We start from the raw sequence: 11,100 nt of genomic DNA, 5'->3' as shown, positions 1-11,100 counted from the left end.
TGCTCAGACTCTGCTGTGTAGCCCATGCCTAAGCAGTCCTCAGAGGCTCAGAGCAGGATAGCACTGAGTGCAGGGACCTGTGAAGGGAGGGACACAGGACTCCTGCTGCCACCTAAATGCCAGGGGTAGAGAGTGAGGCCAGGGTGCAGGCAAACTCCCTGTCACCGAGGGGTGGGTAATTGGGGGAGCAGGGCCTCCAGTCTCTGTTTTCAGGGGCTGCCTTTGGGCAGGGGCTCAGGCAAGAGGGCAGCGGTCAGCACTGCGTGAACACTCCTCAACTGGACAACAACACCTCCCCAGTCCCTGCTTCCTCCTGGGAGGAGCCAGGCTGCCAGCCCTGAGCTACAGGCAGCCGCTGAATTCGGCCTGATGTCCAGGCGGACACCCTCGGCACTGGGTTGCAATTCATGGAAATTAGATCCCTTTTGCAAGGGGAAGGCGAGGGCTCCCTGTGGTGCGCCGGGGCTGCCAGGACTCCATCTGCATAGCAACCCTGGCTCTGCCCTCCATAAAGGTGGGCCTCTGGCCTGGTGGACACAGGACGATCAGCGTTGATGGTGGCGCCCCCTGGAGTCTGTCCTGGGAAAAATCTCGCATGCGGCTGCTTAGTCCTGCACTGCCTGTGTGTCCATCTGGGTGAGCACACGGACGGCTGGCAGGGAAGGTACTAGAAGGGCAGTCTAGAGTCTAGGAGGGAAGGCAGTGGTTACTTCGGCTTCAGTAGGGGCAGAAGCTGCTGGTGGTGGCCTGAAGATGGGTTTCAGTCTTTTGAATTCAGCTGATTCGTTTCAGAAATGGCTTTCCAATTAAAATGTGGATATGGAGATTTTTCCCTCCTTAAAAAAGGGGGATTTCCGGCGCAGGGATTGCTTCCCGAAGCTGAGCAGGGCCTCGGACAGAGTGACCATCCATTGGTTAGCCTGCACACCCAGGGCCGGGGGATGCGCCCTCTGCCCGGCCAGGTGCTGCCGCCGCGCGGACGCTAGGCGGCGCTGCGTCTCCGTGTTTCCCAGGAGAAGCACCGGGAGGAGGTCGCGGCTGGAAAACCGCAGGAGAGGATCCCAGCGAGGCTCCCGGGCTGTGCATCCCTCACACGAGCGGGGTGACCCTGGGAGAGGCGCCCGTGCTGACAGCGGCCAAGGGTAAGGCCCCCGGCCCCCTGGGTAAGGCCCCCGGCCCGCTGCCCAGCCACTGCCCCTTAGCCCGTGGAGCTGGGCTTCTCGAGCCTGGCTGGGGTGTGGCCTTGGGGTCCGTGCGTCCCTGTCACCCCAGGCCGTGGGCCTCAGCTGTGGCGTGGAAATGAGTCACTGCGCCCTCAGGAGTGCTGGGCATTTGGGGACGATGCTTTGTTAACTGTGAGTCGGCTCTGCCCGCCCTGGCCGCAGTTCTCCTGGCTGCTTGGGGGCCCTACTGTCCACCTCACCCCCTTGACATTCCTGCATGTGGGTGCTGACCACCACCTTCCTGCCCAGAGTCTGACTCACGCCCTCCCTGACCTCCGTGTCCTGTCTGTCTGTGAGTTGAGAATCCAACCAGGTATCAGCTCCCGCTGTGGTTGTCTGCAGCTTCGGGTTGGCTCAGTGTGAGAGTGATGCAATTGGTTAGTAATGTCTGCCACAGCCACAGAAAGGGGTGCGGAGGCTCACCTGCCACGTGGGTGCCCTCTCCTTCTGAGGGCTATGATGTAACCAGTACATGTTGATTTGCAGTCAAACTCAGGTCCCTGACCTCACTGGCGTTGCTCCCGCAGCCGCCACTGGTGAGCACAGGTTGTCGGGGAGCGGGGCTTGGACTGGGCACCGCATCACCACGAGCAGCAGAGTGGGACAGCTGGCTTAGTAATCAGGGAGACCTGTTGGGAGCCCTCCCGCTGGACTGCCTCCTCCCCTCCCCTCTCTAGCCTCAGTGAAAGATAGAAGAGAGGAAGAAGAGGGAGGAAGGGAAAGGGGAGGAGGGACCATTTGGGAGTGAACCAGTGGGTGGAAGATTTTTCTTTTTGTCTCTCCTTCTGTCTGTAACTCTGCCTTTCAAATCAAAATTTAAAATTAAATCTTGGGCCCAGCGGCGCAGTGGCCTAGTGGCAGAAGTCCTCACCTTGAATGCACCGGGATCCCATATGGGTGCTGGTTCTAATACCAGCAGCCCTACTTCCCACTCAGCTCCCTGCTTGTGGCCTGGGAAAGCAGACAAGGACAGCCCAAAGCCTTGGGACGCCGCACCCGTGTGGGAGACCTGGAAGAGGTTCCTGACTCCCAGCTTTGGATCGGCGCAGCACCAGCCGTTGCAGCCACTTGGGGAGTGAATCTTCGGATGGAAGATCTTTCTCTCTGTCTCTCCTCCTCTCTGTATATCTGACTTTGCAATAAAAATAAATAAATCTTAAAAAAAAATTTATTTAAATAAATCTTAAAAAAACATTTATTTAAATAAATCTTAAAAAAACATTTATTTAAATAAATCTTTAAAAAACATTTATTTAAATAAATCTTAAAAAAACATTTATTTATTTTTATTGGAAAGTCAGATATACAGAGAGGAGGAGAGACAGAGAGAAAGGTCTTCCGTCTGATGATTCACTCCCCAAGTGAGCGCAAAGGCCAATGCTATGCCGATCCGAAGCCAGGAGCCTCTTCCGGGTCTCCCACGCAGGTGCAGGGGCCCAAAGCTTTGGGCCATCCTCGACTGCTTTCCCTGGCCACAGGCAGGGAGTTGGAAGGGAAGCAGGGCTGCCGGGATAGAACTGGCGCCCATATGGGATCCCGGGCATGCAAGGCGAGGACCTTAACCACTGCGCCACCGCGCCGGGCCCCCATAAATGTTTTTTTAAAAGAAAAGAAGATAGCCATGTCTTCATGATGACCAATCTCTTGCAGTAAACACCAGTTTCTAGGACACAATGGAAATTTGGGCAAGTAGGACTGTAATGCTGACAGCTAACACTTGCCAGATACTTGGTTCCAGGTTTGGTACCAGGCAGGCCCAGGTTTCTTGATGAGCAAATTTCTAGTTTCACCTTTGGTTCCCCTAGGAGGAGGCTAAAGGAGGGAATGAGTTGCCTAAGGGCACCGCTGGCAGCAGGGCGGGACACAGCTGGTTTCCCTTATTCTACCCCTAGAGGCGAGTGCACAGGGGCTATGTGCACAGGCAGGTGCACACCTACGGGCTGCACTGGGCAGCTCTCACAGCAGTGCAATTACCTGTCCCCCCCCCCTTCCTTTCACCATATCTTTACAGTTCCAAATCAGAGATTAGGGTGTGATTTTAGGGGAATCTTGTGCATTATTTATTGTTTTAATTTGAAAGGCAGAGTTACTAAGAGAGACAGAGAACTATCCCTTGGATCACTTCCTAAATGGCAGCCGGAGTTGAGCCGATCTGAAGCCAGGAGCTTCTTCTGGGTCTCCCATGTGGGCAGAGGGGCCCAGGGATTTGGCCATTCTCCACTGCCTCCTCAGGCCATTAGCAGAGAGCTGGACAGGAAGTGGAACTGCCAGGACTCTAACTGGCACTCATATGGGAGGCTGGCAGAGGCTTAGCCGGCTACGTGATTGCGCTGCCCCTCCCCCATTTTAAAGATATATTTATTTATGGGAAAGACTGAAAGACAAAGAGACAGGAAAAGATATGCCATTTGCTGGTTCCTTCCTCAAATGCCTGCTAGGTCTAGGCCAGGTTCAAAGTCAGGAGCTGGGAACCCAGTCCATGTCTCCCAAGTGGGTGGCAGGAGTCAAGTACTTCTGAGCCGCCACCTACTGCCTCCCCAGGAGTACAGGAGCAAGAAAGCAGAGGAGGAGGTAGAGCCGCGCCCAACCAGGTGCTCTGTTACTGGACCTGGGCAACCCAGGCAGCCTCTTTGTGTTGTTTTTAAAGAGTTACTTTTTTTTTTTATCAGAAAGGCAGAGTTACAGAGAGAGAAGGAAAGACACAGAGAGACACTTTATCCACCACTGGTTCACTCTCCAAGTGGCCACAATAGTTGGAACTGGTTCAGTCTGAAGTTGGGAGCCAGGAGCTGCTTCTGGGTCTCCCTCATGGGTGCAGGGGCCCAAGGACTTGGTTCATCCTCCAGTGCCTTTCGAGACACATCAGCAGGGAGCTGGATCAGAAGTGGAGCAGCCAGGACCCCAATCAGAGCCTAAATGGGATGCCAGCACCACAGGCAGAGAATTAGCCTGCCACATCCTGCAAGCCAAACACCTGTCCCCCCACCCCAAGCCAAACACCTGTCCCCCTGCCAGCTGTGGAGGTGAAAGAGCCACAAGCCATGGCACGCAGTGGTCTTTACAGCTGGCAGGTAAACGGATGCCCCTGGAACCCGCAGTAGGAACGCAGTCTTGTGATGGCTGATGTAGCCCCATGCTTTGTGCTTCCGGTCTCCGGGACTGTGGTATCATGATCTGTATTTGGTTTAAGCTGCCGAATTGAGGTAGCTTATTATAGCAACAGTGGACTAATAGCACGGATGCAATGAGGAATGTAAATAATTTATGGCCAGAGGGCGGTTTTGAAATTTGCCTGGTAAATTCCTACGCTCCTTTCCAGACGTGGAGCCTGATTCCCTTCCCGGAACGTGGGTTGGAGTTAGTGACTCATCTAATGAATAAACTAACAAAGTAAGGCAATAAAGAACCTTCTCTATACAGAGAAAACTTGTGATGTTTATACATTTTTAAAATTATTTTCATTGTACTTGAAAAGCAAAAAGAGAATCCATCTTCCATGCACTGGTTCATTCCCCAGGTGCCTACGACAGGTAAGGTTGGGTCAGGCCAAAGCCAGGACCCAGCACGCAACCTAGGTCTGTTGTGTCGGGAGTAGGAAGCCCAGCACTCAGCCGTCACCTGCTGCCTCCCAGGAGACACAACAGCAGGAAGCAGGACTCAGGGTGGGGACTTGGGCATTGTGATGTGCGATGTGAGCGTCCTGAAGGGAATGCCAAGTACTGACCCGACACCCGCCCTGGTGTGTAACTTTTGACACCCCATCTGGTTCAGTGGGGGGCACAGTGACCTACACACAGCCATGTCCAACCAACAAAGACCACACACCAATGGCTTCTGCTGAAAAACCAACAGATGACGTGGCCATGGTTAGGGTGATTTGATAAATGGTTTGTTTCATGACTTGTGTCACGCAGTAAACATTTTATAACACTTTTATTTGGTGAGTAAAGGCAAACTTACATTCTTTAGATGATTGTATATCAGCTACTAAGTGCTCGGTATTTCTGCCTTCTCAAGTCCTGGCTGTGCCCTCTCCCTTGCCATGCAAGCCTGTGGTGTCCATGCATGTGGCACTCAGATTGTGGACAGGAGGCCCCTGCTCCCCAGTACTCACTGCAGAGACAGCACAGCAATGTCCTGGGCACCTGCAGCCACCCTGGCGCCTGACGAATGCGTGTGCAGGATCATGTCACACTCCCTCTGTAGCAGGCCTGTCGTGGAGACACAGCCCCATATTGTCCCCCTGGGCCAAGTGTCCTGCCTGTGGTCCCCTGAGCGTGGCTGCTGGCCTCGAGATTCCAAGCCCTGACATCCCGAACCAACAAGAGGGTTTATTTTATTTTTAAAAGATTTATTTACTTATTTATTTTGTATTAGAAAGTCAGATTTACAGAAGAAAAGATCTTCCACTCACTGGTTCACTCTCCAAATAGCCGCAACAGCTGGAACTGAGTTGATCTGATTTGAAGCCAGGGGTTTTTTCCAGGTCTCCCACGCAGGTGCAGGGTCCCAAGTACTTGAGTCATCCTCTGCTGCTTTCCAAGGGCATACGCAGAGAGACGGATCAGAAGTGGAGCCACTGGGACAGAACCAGCATCCATATGCTCGAAGGTGGAGGATTAGCCTCCAACAAGAGGTTTTGTCTCAAGCTTATTGCAGATTCCTTGACACATACCCTTGGCTGCAGATGTCTGAGCCTGACATGGCCACCAACTGCTTCTGTGACAGCCGATACTTTTGTGACAGCAGCCTGTGACAGTCCGCAGCCATCCCCAGCATGGTCCAGTACGACTCCCCTACAAGGTTCAACACTACCTCACTGGATTAATGGGTCTCAGCAGAGCCATGGCTATGTTCCCAGGGAAAGCCCTGTGTGTCTGGGAATGTTCCAGACCTTCCTGAGATTCCCAGAATCCTCCCCACAAATCCCTCTTTGGGTCAAGGCCCATCAGATGCAGTTCCTGCTATTGTCCACTCAAAGACCAGTGGCCCTCCGGGGTTCCCCGGTAACAAATGTTTAAATACGGTATGGGGTAAAATGCCACAGGTCCTAGGCAGCATGGGGTACATCTATGGAAACAGAGTGAGCCCTGTCCACTGCCAAGGGAGTGATGCCCAGGTGGACTCCCTGGGACTCATGATGAGCTAGTGCTCCTGTGGCCACAAAGAGATGCTAATCTTTTTTTTTTTTTTTTTTGAGATGCTGATCTTTGCTAGCGAGGATCTCTCCTTTACCACATTCGCTAAGGAACAGCCTAGAGGACAAGAAGCGCATTGCACTCTGGGCTTTTCTAGGAAAAGCCGGCCTCAGTGCTGGGAGCGTGCAGGGCAGTGTGCAGGCTTCTCTGTCTCTTCCTCAGGAAGCGTTAAGCCTGTGCCTGAGCAGAACGCAGAAGGAGGTCCCCTTGGGCAAAGTGGAATGTGGAACCCAAGTGAAAGGCAAGAGAGGGCCTGGCGCAGTAGCCGCCTGTCCCCTCTGTGCATGTATTCCTGACCCACGACTGAAACCACGGGGGCTGCTGTGTTGACTCACCTGACACTGGAAAACTTCTTTACCTCCAGATGGCATCAGCAAGGTAGGCTCACATGACAGATCTCTCAAAGGAGCTCATTAGTGATTGAGATTTAGCCATGGTAAGGCTAAAGCCTGTGCAAATTTCACATTACTAAAATTCCTCCAAATTTAAAAATTGAACAGCTGGGCCTGGCACAGTAGCCTAGCGGCTAGGAGCCTCGTCTTGAATGCTCCAGGATCCCATCTGGGGCGCCAGTTGTAATCCTGGCAGCTTGGCTTCCCATCCAGCTCCCTGCTTGTGATCTGGGAAAGCAGTTGAGGATGACCCAAAACCTTGGGATCCTGCAGCCATATGGGAGAGCCGGAGGAGGCTCCTGGTTCCTGACTTTGGATTGGCTGTTGCAGTCACTTAGGAAATGAACCAGCAGATGGAAGATCTTTCTCTCTGTCTCTCCTTCTCTCTGTATATCTGAATTTGCAATAAAAATAAAGAAATCATTTTTAAAAAAAGAAATCGAACTGCTGATACTTTGATGTAAAAAAAAGTATATACAAATGCTTTAAAAAACTATTTTTATTTGAAAGGCAAATTTTACAGAGAGAGGAGAGAAAGAAGGAGAGAAGAGAGAGTTCTTCCATCCATTGGCTCACTTCCTAAATGGCCGCAGTGGCCAGAGCCGAGCAGATCCAGAGCCAGCAGTGGGTGCAGCACGATAGCCTGGGGACTAAATGCTTGCTTTGTCCCCAGGATTCAGGGGATGCCGGTTTGTATCCTGGCTGCTTCCAGCTGCTCCACTTCCCACTCAGCTCCCTGCTTGTGGCCTGGGAAAGCAGTCAGGATGGCCCAAAGCCTTGGGACCCTGCACCCCCATAGGAGACCCGGAAGAAGTTCCTGGCTTCAGATTGGCTCAACTCTGGCTGTTGCAGCCACTTGGGGAGTGAACCAGTGGACAGAAGATCTTTCTTTTTGTTTCTCCTTTTCTCTGTATATCTGTATTTCCAATAACAAAACAAAAAAACAGGAGCAAAGAGCATCCTCTGGATCTTCCCCATAGCTGTAGGGTTCCAAGGCTTTGGGCCATCCTCCACTGCTTTTCCAGGCCACAAGCAGGGAGCTGGATGGAAAGTGGAGCAGGTGGGACATGAGCTGGTGCCTATATAGGATACTGGTACCGCAAATCAGAGAATTGGCCTGCTGTACCACCAAGCTGGTCCCTTATACAAATGTTTTAAACATTCAAGATAACATCATTTGAAGATATCCTTTGCTAATGCAATTTATATGTTTTCAGCATTAAGTATAATACGGAGTTCTATTTTATTCTTTTTGTTGTTGCTGTTGAACACAATTATTCCTTTAGTTAAACGGCTCCTATACAATTAAAATACATGGTTTAAGGTTTTAAATGGAAAGGAATTGTGGCCTCAGGTTTGAATGAGATTGCCACCAAAAATGTCTCAAAATGAACCGAGTCTTCTGAAATCCATAGAGAAAATAGAAAACTTGGTTCGGGGAAACCAGCAATAACATTTTGAAATCCAATTACTTATTAAAATTTTCTTCACAATGAAAATCCACCCAGGGAAATGGCAGTTTAACCTGGAGACGTGATACAATCAGAAGGTTGGGCAACAACCGATGGGCAGAATTTGTTCAGGAAGATCTTAAAGTTAGTGAGTCTGACAAGGGATGAGACAGATTAACTACAGCTAACAGAGGTGACTTGAAACCAGGAGCTTGTAACAACGGTCATTTTTTCACTAATGTGGGCTGACCAAGATAATCTTTTAGAACTGGCTGGACTGAAAGACACAAGTTTAAACAGCTAACCTCACTTTCTGCCCTAAATGTGGATAGAGGACTTACAGCATATAGTCTGCCACAGGCATATCTCAACATTGGTTTTCTACTATTGATACTTTTGAACATCTTCATGTGACAGTCTACTAGATTCCCACTTTAGTACTGATTACTATCCTGTAAATCTTTTTTTTTTTAAAGATGTATTTTTATTAGAAAGTCAGATATACAGAGAGGAAGATCTTCATTTGCTGATTCTCTCCCCAAATGACTGCAATGCCTGGAGCTGAGCTGATCCAAAGCCAGCAACCTGGAGCTCTTCTGGGTTTCCCACGTGGGTGCAGGGTCCCAAGGCTTTGGGCCGTACTTTACTACTTTCCCAGGCCACAAGCAGGGAGCTGGATGGGAAGTGGGGCTGTTGGGATTAGAACCGGCACCCATATGGGATCCTGGTACATGCTAGGCTTTAGAATTTAGCTGCTAGGCTACCATGCTGGGCTGTACCCTGTAAATCTTTAGGTAAATCACTTAACCTGATTCAATTCCCATGGAAACATTCCAGTGCAGACACAACACAAATTCAGAGCCCTAGAGCTGAGTGAGGAGCTTTCATGGTATCATGGAATGCACAGTAATGCTGTTTGAAATAATCTAATTTCATTTGACTAATTTCTTAAGTTTTATTCAGTGCTTGAAAATAATGGCATTAAGAAAAACAGTTTTTAGAGACAGAAGCTGCAAACATTGAACACTGGAGCAGGTCTAGAAAATCTAACACGGTCATAACTACAAGGTCAGGACACTCCCAACCTATATCAGTTTCCACATAAATCTGATTGTTTGTCCTTGCTAAACCAAATCCCAGAAGAGCATACCACATGCACGAAACACAATCTACAGGGCTGGCTTCAGCATTCCTTTTTCAATTTATTTTACATCAGTTATACCAAACAGCATGTTCTAAACACTGACATAACTCCGTAACAAAATTAAGACAAAGCAAAGCACCCATGAAGTATCTGCAGGCTAGTTTTAACAAACCACACCTTTAGGCAGACATGACTGTCCTGAACGGTTTATTAGGTATGAAGTTCACAAACATGACTGACTGGTGTTAGAGGTAGCTATGCAGCTGGAGCATGTTGTGCCTTCTCCAGGCTGCCGGGCGAGAACCACCAATCATGTGGTGGAACTTGTGTGCCTTTCCAAGGGACTCTTGCGGCCTGCAGATGTCAGCCCCTGCATCCCCTGTGCTTGTGGCCTGGCTCTCAGGGTTTCTTCTGATAGCTTTACGGAATGAATCAATGAGCATAACCTCAAAAAATTTGTATGTGGAATCTTCACCAACCCAGTAAGAATCCAGGACTCGCAGAGCCCGGCAGTGATACCCAGTTCATTCCTTGGCTACAGACTGCAAGCTTCGTGCAAACTTCAGCTGGTTAACACCATGATGGACGGGCTTGTCATAGGTTGTGCCCCTAGGCACACGAATCCTCTATATGACATAACCTTGCTCGGCCTTGTAGCCCAGCCTGCGCGCCTTGTAGGGCTGCCTGGGGCAGCACTGAGAGCTGGTGGTCCTGCCAGCAGCGGACCTGCAGCAGGAAGCGCATCACGTCCCATCTTCTTCCTCCATAGCTCCTGCATGTACTTGTAGGCACCCATCCTGGCTCACCTGATGGCTGCCAGACGAGACGGAAAGCCCATCTTATTCTATTTGGGGCTGCTCTTCACAAACTTCTACAAATTTGCTGATCAAACAAATTAGCCTTGGCTCTATTTAATGTTTAAGGTTATAAAAAAGTAAGTCTGTTGAATTAAATTGAATTCATTATTCCGGCAAACCTGATTTTGACAGTAATTATGCTCGTGCGCTGTGGCAACTGGAAGAGAGCTTCTGAGACTTTTACATTAATTCAAACCTTGTACTGATTCTAAATTGAGCAATTACGAGGGCACAGAAAGGGTCCATGGAAAAATGGAATTCCATTTCCAAATCAATCCCAAGCAAATACTGAAGCATTAATTATTAATTGACTAATTAATTGATAATTAATTTTCCTTTCACATGATGCTGAAAGGCAAAAGGAAAAAAACTGAAACAAATTTAATAATGAAATTAAACAAAGAGATGCTTCCCAAACAGGGCAGGCCTCAGAATCACAACAGGGGGTGCTGCTTGGAACACCTGCAACCCATTTTGGAGTATCTGATTTGAGTTACAGAGTCTCAGCCTCGATTAAACTTCCTGCTAGGGTGTAGGCTCGGTGGCAGCAGGTGACAGCACCAGCCCTTGCGTATCTGGCCTGAGTTCCAGGTTTCTGGCCCAGTCCTGGCTGCACCAGGCATTTGGGGAATGAAGCCAGGATACAGGTGATATGCTTGTCTGATTCAATGTCTTTTAAATAAAACAAATAATCCTACCATTGAAAGAGAGCAGCCTTAACTGTTCCCTCTGAGGGTCAGCAGCGTTGTGGTGCACAATTTAGGCCACTCCCTGTGACTCCAGTATCCCAGCTGCTCCATTTCCCATCCGGATCTTGCTAATGTGCCTGGGAAAG

The 11,100-nt window shown here is 49.7% G+C and overlaps 1 pseudogene; it reads right to left on the bottom strand.

The window, feature by feature from the left end:
- Positions 1-9,653: 9,653 nt before the first annotated feature.
- Positions 9,654-10,283, bottom strand: LOC121164949 (annotated as a pseudogene).
- Between the last annotated feature and the right edge of the window lie 817 nt (positions 10,284-11,100).

The sequence above is a fragment of the Ochotona curzoniae genome, unplaced genomic scaffold (assembly GCF_017591425.1).
Source record: "Ochotona curzoniae isolate NIBS_2020 unplaced genomic scaffold, NIBS_Ocur_1.0 contig_883, whole genome shotgun sequence".
NCBI lineage: Eukaryota > Metazoa > Chordata > Mammalia > Lagomorpha > Ochotonidae > Ochotona > Ochotona curzoniae.
The sequence above is the reverse complement of the archived record's forward strand: the minus strand, read 5'-3'. Positions and strand labels throughout refer to the sequence as shown.